The sequence below is a fragment of the Panthera leo genome, chromosome B1 (assembly GCF_018350215.1).
Source record: "Panthera leo isolate Ple1 chromosome B1, P.leo_Ple1_pat1.1, whole genome shotgun sequence".
Lineage (NCBI taxonomy): Eukaryota > Metazoa > Chordata > Mammalia > Carnivora > Felidae > Panthera > Panthera leo.
This window is the reverse complement of record NC_056682.1, coordinates 158,436,698-158,458,225: the sequence shown is the minus strand read 5'-3', so window position 1 is coordinate 158,458,225 and position 21,528 is coordinate 158,436,698.

The following is a 21,528-nucleotide window of genomic DNA, read 5'->3' as shown; positions in this document are numbered from 1 at the left end:
CTTTGTTCTCATAAAATGTCCTACCACTGATTTTCTTTTATCTTTTCCATCAAGTGTGTGATTTTGAAGCACTCTTGTATTTTATTATATTGCTTTGACTAAGTTTCCCCTCTTGATGTATTTCTTTAATGGTTTTTTTAAAACTAAAAGTACACATACACACTCACACACACACAAATTACATAAAATACTGTCAAGTGTGTCTTGAGTGGCAAAGGAAGAGAATGGAGGAAGGAGGGTGCTAATTCTCCATCTTTTCTAGTCTTCATTCCATGTTCTGATAGCAGATGTAATATAAAAACAAAAGCTTGCTCTGACATAGTGTGGGGAATTATGGCATCCTTTCTTTATTAATGCTGAGTGAGCATTGGAAAATTGTAAATATGCCTTGCTTAGCACTGTGACAAACATCAGACCTTTAAGGATATGTATTATTCATTTTCATTACTTGTTCAAGCCTTGCTGATGGACATAGGGAAATATGGAATTCACCTTTCCATGGTCTTTTGTGGTAAAAACTTTTTTTAATATACATTTGCTGAATAGTTTATGTGTTTTCAAAAGGCAGATGCTTCAAAATGATTGAAGTTTAAATGATAATAATAAAGGGCTATTACTTTTAATCTTTCTGGGATCTGAGATCACTGAATGTTTGGCTTGTTCAGTGGTTCTTGGGTTACTGGGAGGAAGGACTTTGTACTAGTCAGGGTTTTCTAGAGAAGTTGAACCAATATTCATTATATGAAATTGGTTCACACAATCAGGGAGGCTGGAAAGTCCAGATCCAAGAGAGCCAGTGGTATAGTTCTGAATCTGAAGGCCTGAAAACCAGGAGAGCTGGTGGTGTAAATTCCAATCAAGTTCAAGTCCAAATGCAGAAGACCTATGTCCCACCTCAAAGTCAGTCAGGCAGAGAGGAAAAAAAAATCTTACTCATCCTTTTATTCTATTCAGGCCTGGATTGAATGAGGCCCATCCACCTTGATCAGAACAATCTGCTTTCCTCAATCTACAGATTCAAGTGTTAATCTCATTCAGAAGCATTCTCACAGACACACTCAGCAATAAAGTTTAACCAAATACCTAGGCACCTCATGGCCCAGTGAAGTTGAACCATAAAATTAACCATTACAGACTTATTCTACAATGGTCACCGGATATAGTTTTTGCTACAAATGGAATATAGAAAATGGTAGAAAGGAGAGAGAATCAAAATTACTGTAGTTTCTTTTTATTGAAGGACTCCAGACAGCTGTCTTTCTGTTTTTTTTTTTCCCCACCAGTTTTATGTCCACCAAAGTACGGAAAGAACTGTACTTTCTTCTGAAAGTGACTCAGAGAAAAATGAGTGTGCTACAGTATAGTATGTGCTCCTTTTTACCCAATTTCATTTTCTGATACCACTGAATCAGATTTCCATTTCTCCACTTAGCCTCCGTGTAAATACAGGTCACCATGGTACCCAGTAGCTTTAGACAATCCATAGATAACTATAGACATATCAGAAAGTAGTAGAAGCTGTTTCTGTATTATTAAATTAGAGTCATAGTGGTAATTTCCTTACTAACGTATTAGTGTAAAAATAGTATCAGAGAAGAGGTAATGGCCTGTCTTTCTCCTCTAATAAGCAACAATATGAAACTGCTTTTCCACATAACAAGTTGTATTCATTTAATATTTACTTGTGTCATTTATTCAACACACTTTAATGAAATGCTGGCTAAATTGAAGATACTGCAAAGCACTGTAGTAAACATAATGTATACAAACATAAAGATAAATATTTTTTGTCTTAAGAGTTAGCAGGATAGAAATGCAAGAAAACAGCTAGCAGTAGGATTTAACACTGAAATATCAGGGCATCCTATCCAGTGTGAAGAATGAGATGATGGGCAGAAGTTTTGGATAATTCTTAGAAGTCTAGGCAAGCAACTCTAAGAAGATCTGAAAATGGCAATAGGGCTTTGGTCATCGTTATTTGAACCAGGAAAAAAAAATGTGCCGTCTCTGAGACTAAAGAAAGCAAAGAGGACAATAAAGAAATAGACCAATTACCAGAAGTAGAATTTCTGAACAGAACTTTATTTAGAAGAATTGAAGTACATGCTGTGAGAAGTCAGACATTTGGAGTAAGGTCAGAGTCCATTCAGCAGAAATACAGCCCTTTGTTGGGGTCCCATTAATAGCAAGGGCAGTCTGATGCTTGGTAAAAAATGCTGTTCGTATAAAGGTCCTTAGAGATTACCCACTTTAGTTCATATTTGGTGTTAGCTTTTGAATCCCCTGAGCCTTTTGGTGGAAATTTAATTTCAGCTATGGAAAAGACAAAATGCAAAGGGAAAATTTGAGCATGGGTCTTAACAGAAGTTGGAATCCCTAGCCTCCTCAAGCTGAACTTCTATATTTCCCCTAGTGTAGATTGGCTTCAGTGGTAAAGGAAAAGGAGTTTAGGCTTTATAGTTGAAGGAGCTAGGATTAGCACTTTTTGTTACTAAATGAGTGCTGTTGTATGAATCATTTGAGCTTCTTATCATTAGTTCTCTCATATTTAATGTGTACATAGTAGGTCATTTGCATTGATGGTTTTAATTTTCATTCTTCTCATTGTGGGTACAACATTCTGCCCCACTTCTTGACTCTGGAAATAACTACATTATTTGATTTGACCAATGGTGTATTATTTCCAAATATGATGCATGTAGAGTATCTCAGTTATCTATTGCTGTATAAGAAACCACCCCCAAACATAGTGACTTAAGGCAAAAATCATTTTATTTTAGTTCAGTCAGCGATTTGGGCTTAGTTCTGCAGGGTGATTTTCTGCTGGTCTTTCCTGGGGTGGCTTGATTTAGGGGCTGGTTTTCATTGGAGTTATCAGCTAGGTGACTGATCTCTGCTCTATGTAGTTTTATCATCCTCAAGCAGGCTGTACAGTTTCCTTATGTGGTAACAAGACTTCCTAAGAAAATATAGGAGAAGCTGGAAGTCTCTTCAAGCCTCAAGTCAGAAGTTGAGCAATGTCACATTGACACATTCCAACAGTCAAAACAAGTCACAAGACCACCCCAGATTCAAGAGGTGGGTAAACAGACACACTGCAAAAAAAAGTGTATAAAAGGAGAGGAGGAATCATTGTGGCCTTCTTTGTAGGCAATTGGACATAAAAAAGCATAAAAAGCACTTGCATATTGAGACTTGCTTATCTGCTCTCAAACCCCCCAGCTCTCTCTGGAGGATGAGATATATGGATTTGAGCTACACCACCCACCATCCTTCTTCGGCCAGACCAGTCTTCATCAGCTAACCCCCAGATGTGAGTGAGCCCAATCAAGTTCAACAGCAGGCATACCTTGTTTTATTGCTTTGCTTTATTATGCTTCCTACATAGTGCGTTTGTACAAATTTGTGACAAACCTACACCATGTTTCCAACAGCATTTGCTCTCTGTGTCACATTTTTGTGATTCTCAAAATATTTAAAACTTTGTCAGTATTATTATTTTGTTGTAGTGACCTGTGATCAGTGATCTTTGATATGTCTTTAATTTTTTTTAATGTTTATTTATTTTTGAGAAAGAGAGAGAGAACATGAGCAGCAAAGGGGCAGAGAGAGAGGGAGACACAGAATCTAAAGGAGGCTCCAGGCTCTGAGCTGTCAGCACAGAGCACAATGTGGGGCTTGAACCCATGAACTATGAGATCATGACCTGAGCCCAAGTTGGATGCTTAACTGGCTGAGCCATCCAGGCAACTCTTTGATATTTCTATTGTAATTGTTTTGGATGACCTCAAACTGCAGCCACATAAGATGGAAAACTTAATCAATAAATGTTGCATGCGTTCTGACTGCTCTACCAATAAGCCATTCCCCCATCTCTTTTCTTCTCCTTAGGCTCCCTGTTTTCTGAGTTATTACAACAATCTTGAAATTAGGGCAGCTAATAGCCTTACAGTGGCCTCTGAGTGTTCAAGTGAAAGGAAGAGTCACATGTCTTCCACTCGAAATCAAAAGCTAGAAATGATTAAGCTTAATGAGAAAGGCATCTGGAAGGCCAAGACAGGCCTAAAGCTAGACTTCTTGTGCCAAACAGCCAAGCTGTGAATGCAAAAGAAAAGTTCTTAAAGGAAATAAAAAGTGCTACTCCAGTGAACACACAAATGATAAGAAAGTGAATCAGCCTTATTGCTGATGTGGAGAAAGTGTGATCAGGATAGAGGATCCAACTAGCCACAACATTCCCTTAAGCCAAAAACCTAATCCAGAGGAGGGCTCTAACTCCCTTTAATTTTGTGAAGCCTGAGAGAGGTGAAGAAACTGCAAAAGGAAAGTTGGAAGCTAGCAGAGGCTGCTCCATAAGATTTAGGGGAAGAAGCCATCTCCCTCACATAAAAGTGCAAAGTGAGCATCAAGTGCTGATACAGGAGCTGCAGCAAGTTACTGTTGAGGAACATCATCGAAAAGACATGACCATCCATTGACCTGTGAGCTGGACTCTGGCCCTTGGAGGCTTCTTATCCCTTCCCCTGTCCTTGGAATGTGAGTTCTTCTTGCCTTTTTAGCTCCCAGAGGCTGCTCTAAGGATATAACCTTTAGATAATGATGTGGTGTTGAGAACAGCTGCACAGAATACATGACTGAACCCGGCTAAGGCCTTTTTGTAAACTTTTAAGATTTGGCAGGCAGGTGCAGGGATCCATTCATTTTGCTGCTGACCAAGACAAGCCTCATATGTAAGTTCCATTTGCTTTTTAAAACTTCTCCCATCCCCACCAATCTAGAGTGGCTCCCTCTTTCTTTGGTCTCTCCTTGCCTCCTGAGTATGGGGGCCAGTTCCAGATTACCCCTGGGAAGCTCCTGAGAGGGTTGTAAACCAACAGCAATCCAGAAGATCTAATGAAGGTGGCTATGTTAAATAACAGATTTTCAATGTGGATGAAACAACCTTCTATTGGAAGAAGATGTCATCTGGAACTTCCATAGCTAGAGAAAAGAAGTCAATACTTGGCTTCAAAGTTTCAAAGGACAGACTGACTCTCTTGTTAGGGGCTAATGCAGCTGGTGACTTTAAGTTGAAGTCAATGCTCATTGGCCATTCTGAAAATTCTAAGGCCCTTAAGAATTATGCTAAATCTCCTCTGTGCTCTAGAAATGGGAAAACAAAGCTTAGAAGACAACACCCGTATGCAACATTGTTTACCAAATATTTTGAGACCCACTAGCTCAGAAAAAAAGATTCCTTTAAAAATAAGACTGTTCACCGACAATGCACCTGGTCACCCAAGATCTCTGATGGAGATGTACAATGAAATTATTGTTTTTATGTCTGATAATGCAACATCCATTCTGCAGCCCATGGATCAAGAACTGATTTCAACTTTCAAGTTATGTTTTTAAGAAATACATTTCATAAATTATAGCTGCCATATGTAGTGATTTCCCTGATGAATCTTGTGAAAGTAAATTGAAAATCTTCTGGAAAGGATTCACTATACTAGATGCTATTAAGAACAGGTCAAAATATCAATATTAACAGGAATTTGGAAGAAGTTGAGTCCAACCCTCATGGAGGACTTTAGGGGTTCAGGTTTTCAGTAGAAGAAGTAACTTCAGATATGGTGGAAATAACAAGAGAACTAGAATTAGAAGTGGAGCTTGAAGATATAAATTGAACTGCAATCTCATATTAAAACTTTAACAGATGAGGAGTTGCTTCTTCTGGATGAGCAAATAATGTGATTTCTTGAGATGGAAACCTATTGAAATGACCACAAAGGATTTAGGATACTCTGTAACTCAGTTGATAAAGCAGCAGCAGGGTTTGAAAGAATTGACTCCAGGTTTTAAAGAAGTCCTACTTTGGGTAAAATACTATTAGCAGCATCATGTGCTACAGAAAAACCTTTCATGAAAGGAAGAGTCAACTGATGCATCAAACTTCATTATTGTTTTATTTTGAGAAGTTGTCACAGCCATCTCAACCTTCAGGAACCACCACCCTGATGTCAGCAGCCGCCATCATTGAGGGAAAACCCTCCACAAGCAAAATTATTTCTACCCGCTGAAAGCTCAGATGATGGTTAGAAATTTTTTACCAACCAAATACCTTTTAATTAAGATATTTGGTTGCTAAAAAAATTGTTAAAAAAAAAAACAATGTACAGGGGCGCCTGGGTGGCTTAGTCAGTGCCTGGGTGGCTTAGTCAGTTAAGCTTCTGACTTTGGCTAGGTCATAATCTCTCAGTTTATGGGTTTGAGCCCCGCGTCGGGTTCTGTACTGACAGCTCAGAGCCTGGAGCCTGCTTCAAATTCTGTGTCTCCCTCTCTCTACCTCTCCCCCTCTCATGTTCTGTCTCTCTCTCTCTCTTAAAAATAAATAAACATAAAAAATTAAAAAAAAAACAATGTACATTTTTTAGAGATATGCTACTGCATACTTAATAGACTACAATATAGTATAAACATAACTTTTATATGCACTGGGAAATCAAAAAGTTCATTTTTCTCACTTTTTGAACTCAGTGAATATCTCAAAATTACCCAATTGACCTCAAGATTCATGAGCAATAAGAAATAGTTTTAAGCCACTGAGTTTTCTGTTATTTTGCTATACATCATTATAGTGCCTATAAATAACTTACACAGGGTATGATAAAAGAGATTCTCAGAGGAGTTTTTGTGTATGTGTAGGGATGTGTATGTGTGTAATTGGTGTGATAAGGGATCAGTGTTGTGCCCTGGCACACTAGATGGTAAATCAGTATTCACTGAATGCACAGATTCTCATGCTAATGAAAAGTTTATTGAAGAATCTATGGCCATAGGATGTCATGTGAACCCTTGTTCTGGATAATTGTAGATAACATTTTGTTTCTCGAAAGTGAGTTTTCTTTTGTGAATTAAGTGTGTATTTGAGCTAAGACCAGTTATTCTTATTTTTTTTAATGTTGATTTGGGGAGGAGCTGAGAGAGAAGGAGAGAGAGAATCCCAAGCAGGCTCCATGCTATCAGTGCAGAAGCAGATGTGGGACTCCCGTCTCACAAACTGTGAGACCGTGACCTGAGCCAAAGTCAAGAGTCAGAGGCTTAACCCACTGAACCACCCCTGCATCCCCAGTAATTCTTATTTTTGAACCCATCAGTGGTTTTTCTTTGGGGAAGGCAGAAAAGTAGCGCCCTTTAAGAAGCTGCTCTGACCTAGAACAAATCTACTCAATGTCATGAAAGCTTTATTTTAAATGATGAGAAAAAATGGATTGAAAAATGATTTCTGCCTAGTTTTATCACTTTTCTGACTATAGCTGGCTCTTGAACTGCATGGGTCCACTTTGTGAGAAATGAGCCCACTGACCGAATGAAAGGAGGGGTGGTGGAGACTCAGTGCACAGTGAAGTCAAGCTTTAATCAACCTTCTTGCAAGAGAGGGTGTCTGATGGACAGGCACAGGTAGGCTGGTTCCAGGAGGCAATTTACCTTCTAGTGTGCAACTTCCTTGACTGATTTCTCATTGGCTGAATACTACAGAGGTTACACTTTACTCGGAAGTTGCCTATGCCCATGTAAAGCAAAAAAGTAGTCTGATTGGAACAAATGTACATTCCTTGAGGTGACGCAGAGACTTCAGTTCTTTGGTGAATGCTCATTGCAAAACCCATGAAAAATAAGCCCGTGAAATGGAGAGGGGAAGAACCAGGAAGTGAAGTGTCTAAGGGTTTGGGACTCCATTGTTGGGGGGACAGGCTTTGTACATATTTCCAATAGGTTGTAAACCTATTCTTAACTAGATAGCACAACTTTTATTTGGTATTTCTGAAAATGAATCATCTCACTTACTTCTCACAACTTACAACCAGATTTTTTCTGATAAATACAAGACTGCAAATGTATTTTCTCTTCCTTATGATTTTTTCAATAACATTTTCTTTTCTATGGTTTACTTTAAGAATACAGTACATAATTCGTATACAAAATATGTGTTGACTTTCATGCTATTGGTAAGGCTTCTGGTTAATGTAGGCTATTAGTAGTTAAGTTTTTTGGGGAGTCCAAAGTTATACATGGATTTTTTACTGTGCAGGATTTTGGTGCCTCTATTCTCTCTCTATATTGTTCAAGGGTCAACTGTAATGCACAAATCTCTGGTTGATCTGCAGCAGTTACTACTACATTTAGAGCAAGGTATTTTTCCCTTGGAAACTTTATGTGAAGGGAGCTAGAATTTTACAATACAAGTAGAATATATCAAGCACCCTCTTTAGTGAGAGACTGCTCCCAAATGGTACATAAAGGAACAGAATTTACTTTTGTTGGGTCGAATTCTAACTGATGTGTTTGCACAAAGAATTTGTCTCGAAGGCAGTCTTTAAGCCTAAGTGAGCACAATTTTATCATGTTTTAAAGCATTATATGTTTAGGTATTGTTTTTCAAATCTTTTGTGTTTTCAACACTTAGTTTGTGGGGGAAAAAAGAAGAAAAGAGATACAGAGAGAAAATCTTGGTAAGCTGAAAAAATTTTAATGCAAAATAATTGAAAGGTCTCATTTTGAAGGCTTGTGGTGGTTCTGATCCTGTTATTATAATACCTGGTGTTTGCTTACAATTCTGTAATGTTTGTGAAAAGAAAGAGAGAAGAGAAGGAAGGAAGGTAGGAAGGAAGGGGGGGGGAGGAGGGAAAGAGGACAGGAAGGAAGGAAGGGGGAAAACGGAGAAAGAGAAAACACTTTTTCCCTTATTCAGCCAGGTATTTAATCACCTCTGAATGGTATTTCAAGTGTTTCCTCTTTTTCAGAACAGGATGCGACTATTAGCCTTAAGTTATGTTGCAGAGGTATATCTTTGGGCAGGAGAAGATACCACTGAATAGGAGTGGGACGGGACTTTTGGCATTCCTGATGCCAAGGTCTGTCCTCAGATGACAGGAACTTCATCTCTTCTGTGAAGGTAGAAAAAGAAACGGTTGATCAGCAGTTATTGATGGTGCAGGCGTACATCCAGATTCCTAGAACAGCAGGAAATTTATTTCTCACAAATCCCACATAATAAACAAACACTGTTGCTACTCTCATTATTACTCATAAGTGACATAAATAGAAAAACATTCTTTAAAATATTCTAAAACTGAATGGCATTCTCATTAGCAAAATATCAGCTTCACAAGTTTATTGCTTCTGATTGATGAAGGAAGAATTGAAGCAAGAAATTGAGAGGCGCTGACTCTTAACCCATTCACATTACTAACTAGTCAGTAATTGACCTTGGGGAAATGTCCCAACCTCTGAATTTTAGATTTTCCAATCTAACTAACTTGTCCTAACTAATGCAAAAAGCAACAAGCAAGACAATATTTTGTATAAAGAAATCTCTATGGAAAATATTATATAGGATAAGGTTCTATTTTTGTCACTACTCTCATAATAAAAATTCGACTATTGAAAGAAGGAATAAACTGCATACTTTATGAGGTCCTATACAAAAGTACATAATATTTTGATTGCAGTTCACTGGATTATTTAAATTGTTTTTAATATAAATAATAATATTAATTTCATCATTCACCGTAGTTCATTATATTTGCATTCTCAATATTAGAAGCTTTGTTTCAAAGATTAAAGTCATTCCTGGATATTAATAGAATAGAAGTGGAGTGTCTACTCTGTGGACTAGACTATTCTTAAAACTGTGCTGTATTCTAATTATTGACTTTATTATTATCTTTTGAGAGTAAATTGCTAATTGATACTATACAGGGATTTTTCACATATAGTATTGATATTTGTAATAATAATTATACAAGGCTATAAGGTAGATACTATTATTATTATCATTTTACAGATAAAATGATATTGCAAATAGAGAATTTAAGTCACTTGTCTGATCTCATAAAAGAGCTAGACATGTCTCCCTATTATGTCAGACTATATCCAATATATAGTCCACGTTTACAAAAGCATAGGATCTAGCAAGTGAGAAAAAGGTAGATATAACTGTTACATGTTATATAAGAGAGATAGTGACAAACACCATAAAAGCAAAATACAAGAAATATTGGTTATAACTGAGATTACCTCTACTTATAAGGATCATGAAAGAACTAATATTTGAGAAGGACCCTTAAAGGAGTTTGTAATATAAAAATGCACAGATAGAGGGAAATCTATTTTAACTAGCAGAACATTTATGGATATAAATAAGGTGATAATTTGGGAAATTCTTATTTCTCATTTCTTTTGTCTTTTTAAACACATGATTTTAGCTCTGGTTAGCCCCAGGGTTTCAGATGCCTGGAGTAGTAGTGAGATTTAACACGGAATGAAAAGTGGAGAAATGAGGCCAGTTTTGACTTGCAAATGTGAAAAAAAAAAGATTTTGTAGTCAAGTAAGTGTTTTTGAAAACAGGAATTTCCAAATTTATTTATCATTTAGTGAACATCTCAAAAACTAAGAAGGACTTAAATCATTTAGTTTTTTCCATAAGGTAGTGGAGGTGCTCTTTCTCCTAGAATAACCAAACTGTAAGACTTCCTTCTCTAGAGAAAGGAACATCTGATATGGAGGAAAGAAAAAAATCTTTCAATGCTGACTCAGTGGGTGTCTGGAAGAAGGAAGAGAACAAGAGGAGGGGGAAGGCAAAGGTATTTTAGTAAATAAAATACCACTGAATAAGGGTGGGACGGGACTTTTGCCAATGGTCCACATTGGGACCTCTGGAAAGAGCACTCCTTGCAGATGACCCTGTACACTGTGCTGCCCTGGGTTCTTGAATGCCATATACCAAATGAGAAGTGACCAAGATGCTTACAGGTAAATTTCCAGAGGAAATAAACAAAGCAGGGACAAAGCAGCTCTTGTAAATTTTACTCTCCAGGGATCCATATCCATATGAATCATACTGAGTTCTCAGGGGGATTGAAAGTACTAGGAAGGTTGGAGATGAGGTTTAATCAGCCAGATTGCACCACTAAACTCTCTCCCAGCTCATTGTCAGATTCTGAGCTGTATCAGTCTTGGATGCCAGCCAGTGGATGAGAACCATGATCCCAGAGATCAAGGGAGCCATCCTGAATCAATCCTTTAACATAAGGTTTCTTAAGCCACATCTCTCCCTCTATATTCCTGGAAGCTACTCTGAAAAGGACCTGAGAAGGGGGATAGAAGTCTGAGTTTAATCCTAAAGAAATCTTTAGCAATTACAGTTATTTGCCACATTACAATAGGTTCAGGTTTCAGAGAATTACTATATTATTGGTAGACAAAAATAAAGAAGTTGCAAAAATAAAGAAGTTGCATTTTCTTTATGAATCTGAGTTGTATGTGTTAAATTTTAATCCTGCTACACGAAAATGTGAAAGAGATATTATTCCTCCCCCCCTTTTTTTTTTTTTTTTTTGGAATAAGGGGAAAAAAATGGAGTGGCTTAATAACTTGGCCAAGGTAACAGAGCAGGAATAAGATGAAGTAGGATTTGAGTTGGATGTTTTGACTCCAAAGGCCATGCTTCTATCACAATACCATGCAATATTAGGGAATAGCAAATAATCTTGTTTGGATGGATTATAAGACACATTGTTAGTAATTATATGTGTAATGTCTTATCTTGGACAAAACATGAGGTAGCTTTGTTAGGAGTTATGAGAACCTAGAAGGAAGTTTGAAGCCCAAACTTAATTTAAGCCTGAGAAAAACTATAGAAAAAGAGTACAGGGTTTGTATGCCTGTTATGTAGTATGATGAGCCTATTATATTATGGTACCTATTGCATAGGTATTACATAATTAAAATAATATTAAAATGTAAAATAAGTATAGTAATGCTGAATTAATTAGTAATATTTTTCATTATGGCTACTTGAGTAGTTAAACCTCTGATGATTTAAATAATCAAACCTTTGAAAATATTTTTTTCTGATGCCTATCCATTTCTGGTGTTATAAGCATTTACCATAATATTATGTATTCTGAAGACTGTTAAAATATAAGGATGTCAGTTCCTGTAGTAGCAATGGGGTTAATACGGGCACCTGGGTGGTTCAGTGGGTTAAGCGTACTACTTCAGCTCAGGTCATGATCTCAGGGTTCATGAGTTTGAGCCCTGCATTGGACTCTGTGCTGACAGCTAGAGCCTGGAGATTGCTTTGGATTCTGTGTCTCCCTCTCTCTCTGCCCCTCCCCTGCTCATGCTGTCTCTCTCTCTCTCAAAAATAAACATTAAAAAAAATTAAAAAAAACAGAAATGGAGTCAAGATGCAGCTATAGTAAGATATCAGAATAAGTTATCTAAATTTATTCTTAAAATTTAGTTTTAAAAAATTTTCTTAAGGATTTCACAATTTTACTGATTTAATTTAATAATAACAAATTAAAACTATAGGATTTTTTATTATATTTCAAATTTATATCTGAAACATCTGGATTAATTTTCATAAATAGTATATTTTTTATTTTTATTTTTATTTATTGCTTTCAAATAGAGTGTTTATTTAGACATGGAAAAAATAACGATTTTATCACCTTGTAAAATAACACTATTTGTCTCCAAAAAGAGCTGTTTTGGATTTTCATCATAGTTTCTTCATCTACATGTCCTTCAATCTCAGCTTACTTATGTAAAATTTTGAATTGCAATACTGAGAAACACATTTTCAGTGTATTTTTTCAAGCTAAATGAAGGCACCAATTGAAAAGGTATGATCATTTTAATAGCTATTGCATCAAAAAGAAACAGAGTTGCAAGGTCTTAGGAAAGGAGTTGGGGTTATTTACATATGATAGAAGTTTTTGATTTGAAGGAAGGTATAGAAAAGGCAAGTTCTTACAGCTGGTAAAGTACAAAAAAAGGAAAATAGAACATACCAGAAGATTTGGGTCCTACAGCAGAATTACAGCATCCAGTATGATATCGGTGATGGCTTACATTTTAATAAGTTTATTTAAAGACAATCTAATGAGACTTTATTTTTTTCTTCCTTAACACATCTATAATTTCATAGTAAAAGACAAGGAAGAAAAAATACTCATCAAAGATATTTGACATTTACTAGGACTACATCAACAAATTCTTAAATACTATTATTGTTAGCCTGTTATATGTGTAGCATAAATTTTTTGGGACCTAAAACAGTGCCTGGAAAATTGAAGATTTACAATGAATATTTATTTAATAACAATTTCATAAGAACTATTGCATTTGAAATGATAAGTAGAGATTGGCAATGTAGCATTAAGAATTATATATTGAGTCAGACTAAATCCCTAACTAAATGATTGGAGATTTACATTCATGTCTCAGTAAGTTTACAAATTACCATATGTCAGAGGCCTCACTTAAGCCCTTCTCAAGTACATTTGGAACTATAAAGATTAGGCTGTTCATAAACACATCATTAATGTGCTTTAAAAAGATGTATGGATAAGGCAGAATGGTTGTTGTTGTTGTTGTTATTTCTTTTTCATTTTTTTTAAGACTATGGATCTAGGAATCCCAGAGATCTGGACTTGAATGCTAACTACACTAATTTGTTGAGTGACTTAGGTATATTATTTAACCTCTTTAAATAGCCAACTCATCATCTGTGGAGGAGAAATAATATATCCTTCAAAAAATGATTGGGAGAATTGAATGAAATAACATATGCATAGTTAGAAGTCAATATATATCCATTCTGCTATATCACCTGCTAATCAAATCTGCTATATTATCAAACAGTGAATGCTTGCTTTTCTATACATGTATACACACAGGTAAACCATCACTTGCATCAAAGTGAGTATTTCCAACACCCAGCATGCTACCTCATCCTTCCTCTCTGTTGGTATACACTCAAGGATAACGGCTATTTTTGTTTCTATTTTATGTTAATTATTTTTAATTTACATCCAAGTTAGTTAGAATATAATGCAAAAATGATTTCAGGAGTAGAATCCAGTGATTCATCCCCTACATTTAACACCCAGTGCTCATCCCAAGTGTTTTCCTTAATTCCCCTTCCCTATTTAGTGCACCCCCCACCCACAACCTCACCAGCAACCCTCAGTTTGTTCTCTGTATTTAAGAGTCTCTTATGTTTTGTCCCCACCCTGTTTTTATATTCTTTTTGCTTCCCTTCCCTTTTGTTTATCTGTTTTGTATTTTAAATTCCACATATGAGTGAAGTTATATGATATTTGTTTTTCTCTGACTAATTTCATTTAGCATAATGCCCTATAGTTCCATCCACCTTGTTGCAAATGGCAAGATTTCATTCTTTTTGATTGCCAAGTAATACTCGATTATATATATATATATATATATATATATATATATATATATATATGCCACATCTTCTTTATCCATTCAACTGTTGATGGACATTTGGGCTCTTTTCATACTATGGCTATTGTTGATACTCCTGTTATAAACATTGGGGTGCATGTGCCCCTCGAAACCTGTATTCTTTGTATAAACACCTAGTAGTGCAATTGCTGGGCCATGGAATAGTTCTATTTTTAATTTTTTGAGGAACCTCCACACTGTTTTCAAGAGTGGCTGCACCAGTTTACATCCCCATCAGTAGTGCAAAAGGGTTCCTCTTTCTCTGCATCCTCACCAACATCTGTTGTTGCCTGAATGGTTAATTTTAGCCATTCTGACAGGTGTGAGGTGGTATCTCATTGTGGTTTTGATTTGTATTTCCCTGATGATGAATGATGCTGAGCATTTTTTCATGTGTCTGTTAGCCATCTGGATGTCTTTGGAGAAGTGTCTATTTGTGTCTTTTGTCCATTTCTTCACTGGATTATTTGTATTTTGGGAGTTGAGTTTGATAAGTTTTTTATAGATTTTGGATACTAACCCTTTATCCGATATGTCATTTGTAAATTTCTTCTCCCATTGCATCATTTGCGTTTTAGTTTTGCTGATTGTTTCCTTAACTGTGAAGAAGCTTTTTATCTTGATGAGGTCCCAATAGTTCATTTTTGCTTTTGCTCCCTTTGCCTCCAGAGACATGTTGAGTAAGAAGTTGCTGTTGCTGAGGTCAGAGAGGTTTTTGCTTGTTTTCTCATGTAGGATTTTGATGTCCTCCTATCTTATGTTTAGGTCTTTCATCCATTTTGAGTTTATATTTGTGTGTGGTATAAGAAAGTGATCCAGTTTCATTCTTCTGCACATTGCTGTCCAGTTTTCCCAATACCATTTGCTGAAGAGACTGTCTTTATTCCACTGGGTATTCTTTCCTGCTTTGTCAAAGATTAGTTGGCCATATGTTTGTGGGTCCATTTCTGGGTTCTCTACTCTGTTCCATTGATCTATGTGTTTTATGTGCCAGTACCATACTCTCCTGATGAATACAGCTTTGTCATACATCTTGAGGTCAAGAATTGTGCTGCCTCCAGCCTTGGTTTTCTTTTTCAGGATTGCTTTGGCTATTAGGGGTCTTTTGTGGTTCCATACAAATTTTAGGATTGTTTGTTCTAGCTCTGTGAAGAATGTTGGTGTTATTTTGATATGGATTGCATTGAATATGTAGATTGCTTTGGATAGTATCAACATTTTAACAATATGGAGCATGGTATATTTTTCCATTTTTGTGTGTGTGTGTCTTCAATTTTTTTCATAAGCTTTCTATAGTTTTCAGTGTATAGATTTTGCATCTGTTTGGTTAGGTTTATGCCTAAGTATTTTATGGGTTTTGGTGCAATTTTAAATGGGATTGATTCCTTGATTTCTCTTTCTGCTGCTTCATTATTGGTGTATAGAAATGCAACCCATTTCTGTGCATTGATATTATATTGTGTGACTTTGCTGAATTCATGGATGAGCTCTAGAAAATTTTTGGTGGAATCTTTTGGGTTTTCCATATAGAGTGTCATGTTGTCTGTGAAGAGTGAAAGTTTGACTTCCTCCCTGCCAATTTGGATGCCTTTTATTTCTTTGTATTGTCTGAGTGCTGAGGCTAGAACTTCCAATACTAGGTTAAATAACAGTGGTGAGAATGGACATCCCTATCATGTTCCTGACCATGGGGGAAAGCTCTCAGTTTTTCCCCATTGAGGATGATATTAGCAGTGGGTCTTTTGTATATGGCCTTTATGGTCTTGAGGTATGTTCCTTCTATCCCTTCTTTCTTGAAGGTTTTTTATCAAGAAAGGGTGCTGTATTTTGTCAAATGCTTTCTCTGCATCTATTCAGAAGATCATGTGGTTCTTGTCGTTTCTTTTACTAATGTGATGTATCACATTGATGGTTTTGTAGATATTGAACCAGCCCTGTATCCTAGGTATAAATCCCACTTGATTGTGGTGAATAATTGTCTTAATATATTGTTGGATCCAGTTTGCTAGTATCTTGTTGAGGATTTTTGCAAAGGATAACTGCTATATTAATCTCTATCATCATAGATTAGTTTTGCCAACTTTGTATTAATTAAATATAGTATATATGCTTTTTTCTGGCTTCTTTAGCTCAATTTGATGTGTGTGAGATGTATTCATGTTTTGTCTGTAGATACAGTTAATTTTTTTCATCGTGTTGGTGATTTTCATTTGTTCGTTCTACAGTTGTTGGCATTTGGATTTTGTCCAGCTTTTGATTTTTGTAAACAACACTGACATGAATATTCATAACAGTCCTATACATGCAATTTTATGGTCAAAAGCAGGCATTTCCTCTTGAAACTTATTTGAATTTTCAGTAATATCGTGTGTGTGTGTGTGTGTGTGTGTGTGTATGTGTGTGCATATGTTATTATAACCTTTTTCCAAAATGTATGTGCCAGTTTACAATCCCATCAAAAATATATGAGTTTCATTGCTCCATATCCTCATCAACACTTGATAACAGTAAACGTTGGTTTTGTGAATAATATATAAAATATATATATATATATATATATATATATATATATATATATCATGAATAATTTTAGCCATTCCTGTGGGATGTAATGTCTTATTGTGATTTCAATTTGCATTTCTGTAATGACAAATGATACTGAGTATCTTTTCATATGCTTATTGTCCTTTTGCACATCACTTTTGGTAATGTTCCCTTTCAAGTTTTATTTATTTATAAAATAGGTTGTTAGTATTTTATTGACTTATAGGATTCTGAGTCCAAGTTCTTGGCTGCACCTAAATATTGGGAATATCTTCTCCCAGTCTATAGCTTGGCATTTTTTTCTCTTGTATTTTTGATGTATTTTGACTGATGGCAGAACTTTTTAATTCAACAATTTTTTAATAGCTAGTGCTCTTGTGTCCTGTTTAAGAAATTTTGCCTATCTGAGATGAAAAAGATATTGTCTTCTGTTTTCATCTAGAAGCCTTTTGTTTTTCTTTTCACAATTAGGACTATGATCTATATCAAATTACTTTTGTGTATGTTGTGAGGTAAGGGTCGATTTCATTTTTTTTTCCTCCAGAGATATCTTAATGGATCAGCACAATTTATTGAAAAGACTGCCCTTTTAGTTTGAATTACAGTCATGCACTACATAAATCAAGTGATCATATGTGTTTGGGTCTTTTTCTGGATTCTATTTCTGTTCCATTAGCTTCCTTGCACACAAATTTCTGTTATTTTTGTTATAATTTTGTTCATCTTTGGTATCAGTTGCAGTATTTGTGATTTTGTGTTCTTCATTAAAATAAAACAAAACTTTATAATTTTGGAACCAATGAGTGGTAAAATTGTTCTTTCTCTGAAGTACACATGAGTTGTTTGCTGTCAAATCCTCCTTAATTTTCTTTTTTTGTTTTTATTTAAAACTTTTTTTTTAATGTTTATTGTTGAGAGACAGAGAGAGACAGAGCATGAGCCAGAGAGGGGCAGAGAGAGAGGAGACACAGAATTGAAAGCAGGCTCCAGGCTCCAAGGTGTCAGCACAGAGCCTGATGCAAGGCCAAAACCCAGGAGCCGTGAGATCATGACCTGAGCCAAAGTTGGACACCCAACTGACTGAGCCACCCAGGCCCCCTCCTTAATTTTCTATAAATGATCACAAATTCAGAATAATAAAAAAAGACTTTTCTGTATTGTTTCAAGTATTGATTTATCAACATTATTCTTTATAGGGTTTAAATTCAAGTTCAGTCTGTAGTGTATTATTTGTTTATTCATTCATGTATTCATTCACTGTTGGGGACATGCTACTTTGTACTCAACATTAGTGCTAGTATTTCCCACATGTCAACTCAGATACTAGCACATGGCATGTATCTGCATATGCTGTTTATTTAGTCCAAATTGAACCAGAATTTGAGATATGTGGACCATATAGGTAGAGGTAGCAAAGGGTTAGATTGAGGAGTGGGGAATGAGTTTGGGGGGTAGGGTCTGTGGCCCACACTAGCAACTAAAATTTGCATTATTTAGAGAGAAGATTGTTCTTTCAGAGCATGTCTGAATCTGATATATTCCCACAAGGGAAAAAAATAGTAAAGCTACTCAAAATACTATTAAAAATGTATTGCAAGTAAGAGCTCTGTTTTCCTTTCTTTTTTTTTTTTTAAAGAAAATACAGGTTATTTGATTATGGATTCAGTTTGCTTTGAGTAGTTTTTTATCACAGGTTTCAAAGGGAAATTTCTTTGAAGCACATCTCTGCTGAGACATAAAAACACGAGTTGGCTAAAGCCGACAAGTTTGCTGCGATGACTTAGTCTGGAATGTAGGAAGAAATAGGAGGCTTTTTCAATTGCAATGAATAGCTACGGAAGCCTGTCTCTTCCTTTTTACTATAGTGTGTTGAGCATTACACTTTTTTCTCCTGAGATGGCATTAAAATCGATCATTTTCTTATTAAATTCAAAGAGTATGTTTCAACAATATTACATTTAGCCCCTAAAGAGCAAAACTGGGAGGTTAAATGTGAATCATAAAACTCTGTGTCTCAATAAAAGGATTGGGTAGGTGGTAAAGGCAATGGCCAATAAGAGTTGATATGTGGTAGTCATTGATTCCATGTAATATTCTGAAGGTTTCTTTTTCATGCTTTCAGTTCCAAAAAAGAAAATAAATATACAGGATTTTAGTTAGTATTTTGAATAAGTTGTGTAGGTTCTTAAAGAGCAACACTCAAGATAATAGTTCAGTCTTCATAAAATAGGTCATTATCATTATTCTAAAGTAGCATAGGAACAAAACCCCCCCCAAAATATCTATCTATCTATCTATCTATCTAACTACATATATATATATATATATATATATATATATATATATATATATATATGTATGTATATATATATATCTCAATTGGCCAAGTAACTGATAGCTATTATGCTGGTCTAAAAAGTCTAATAACTTTTCAAAGATATAAGTGAGAAGATTCCCTGTTATTCATTCTCATATGCTGGATTTTGTGACCTTTGTAATTATGTTATTCTCATCAATTCTTCTTACTTTGGCATATTGCAGATAGAGTTTTGATCCAATTTGTTGGTATAAATATAACAACTTTCCAAATATTTGGTATCTTGATTACAGAACACAATACCAAAATATCACTACCCTTAAAGAATCTGTTCCAGGGAATATATCTTCTCTTTTGGAACCTTTTTAGCTGTGCAGTCCACACTGCTTGTCAGACATGTTTCACAGTAGTGTCTGGTGGAATCTTGATTTTTTTTTTTGAAGATAATTTCTATTCCTGGGACAGAGACAGTAGGGAATAACAAAAGACATTTATCAACCATGAGTTTAGTCTGTTAGGGTGCTAGTAGAAAACAGAAGGCACACTAGAAAGTTAATGGATGAGTTAATAAAAGAGAATAATTATGGAAATGTAGGCAAAATTAAGAGAACAAAAAAGGGTTGGTGAAGCATTCAAGGGCCCCCAACAATGAGAGCCGTTACTACTCCAAAGTCTCATGTGAAATGGTAGAGAGTGGTAAGAGCAAAACTAAGTGATGACTATTGCTGTGAAAACTGGCCTGCCCAGCATTAGTGGACTTACACAGAGGAGGAGGGCCATTGTCAAAATCATGGGTTGGGAGGAGGGAGCTGAGGTGTGGTAGAAATAAGTACCTGATAACTTTACCCTCTTACTCCTTTTCTCCCATAGTAATGCCTCTTATTGATTGAAAACAGCAAAATGTCAGAGGGCAAGAGATACCAAGTGATGTAGTTCTGGGGCAAAGATCAGCACAAAGAAGAGATCCATAAAGGTAATAGTAAATGCAGAATAATCAGCACAGTCCATCCCTTTTTTTCTAGTTGGCATTCATTCCAGTTCTTCATTTTAGATAGACAAATCTGAAACACAAAGGAAAAAAATCCCCAAACATAAAGGAAACAAAAAGTCTTATTAACTATCATATCACCTTGGGGAGATGTCAGTGTAGCTAGAATCTCACCAGGAGCTTTAACTGTGATATTATTGAGCACCAGTGCCCTTCATATATAGTATAGATGTCCATAGTGGATGGAAAGGAGAAAAATAATGATTAATGGAGAACATAGCTGACCATAGTGTCCACTTCTATAGCTGACTATAAGGCCTAGGTTACAAGGTTTGTTGAAATTATAGTTTCATTCTTTGATCACCAGTTTCATGTTTCCTTTATTCTCTGCCATCATTAGTTGACAAGTTTTTTGTGATGGGGTGACCCAAATCTTCACTTCTATAGAAGCCGTATCTCTAATGGTCTTGTCTTGATGTGTTGCCCCAATTTCCTACTGGCAAATGATAGAAGAATGGCTGTATTAATAGGTGCCACAGTGAGTTGCCCCCACTAGTTGGAAGAAATCTAATTTCTCCTTGTTAATCAAATTAATTATTCAAGCGACAACATTGACCTCTGTCTTTACCTGTTAAAATAAGGAGCCCAAGATAGCCTGAGGTTAATCTCAGTTTCTATTTCAATAGAATCATGACTGTGTTCCCTGGTGGAAGCATTGACTTTTGAACTACACTGAGGTCCCTTCTAGCATACTATTAGGTTCAGTAGTGAGAAGAGCTTTTCCCACATCCACACCTTGTTTCCCAGGCTCATGCAGTCTATCTGTAGAGAAGATGGCACTATTTATTGTTTACTGGCCTAAAGGTTATTATGCATCCTATAGAAGAGAACTACAAGCTCACAGGATGTCTTCACTTACATAGTGTCATTTCTGAGCCTTTGGTGGCTAATTTATCACTTTGTCAACCAGCTGCTCTTTGGGGGAATATGATAAGATCAGAGAGTACCTTGAGAATTTCACACTGCTTGCTATATTTCTTTCACTGTAAAATGTTTCCTCTCAGCAAAAGTGATTTTTTTAAGGATACTGAAGTATCCTAGAAACGAATAAGGCATTTTTTAGTCCCTGCCCAACAATATTGATAGAGTTTTGCCAGCACAAAAGGAAATCTGTTTCTGGCATATGAGTATATTCCCATGAGAACAGCCTTTGTGACAAAAGGGCTCGAAAGTGGTCAACTTTCACCCGGTGAATGGCTAGCTCTCCAGGAAGTGGTTGTACTGGGGGCCTAGCATGGACTTCTGCTGTTGGCATGTTGAATACTCAACAAGTAGTTGTGAGCAGTTCAGTCTTAGTGAAGGGAAGTCTATGTT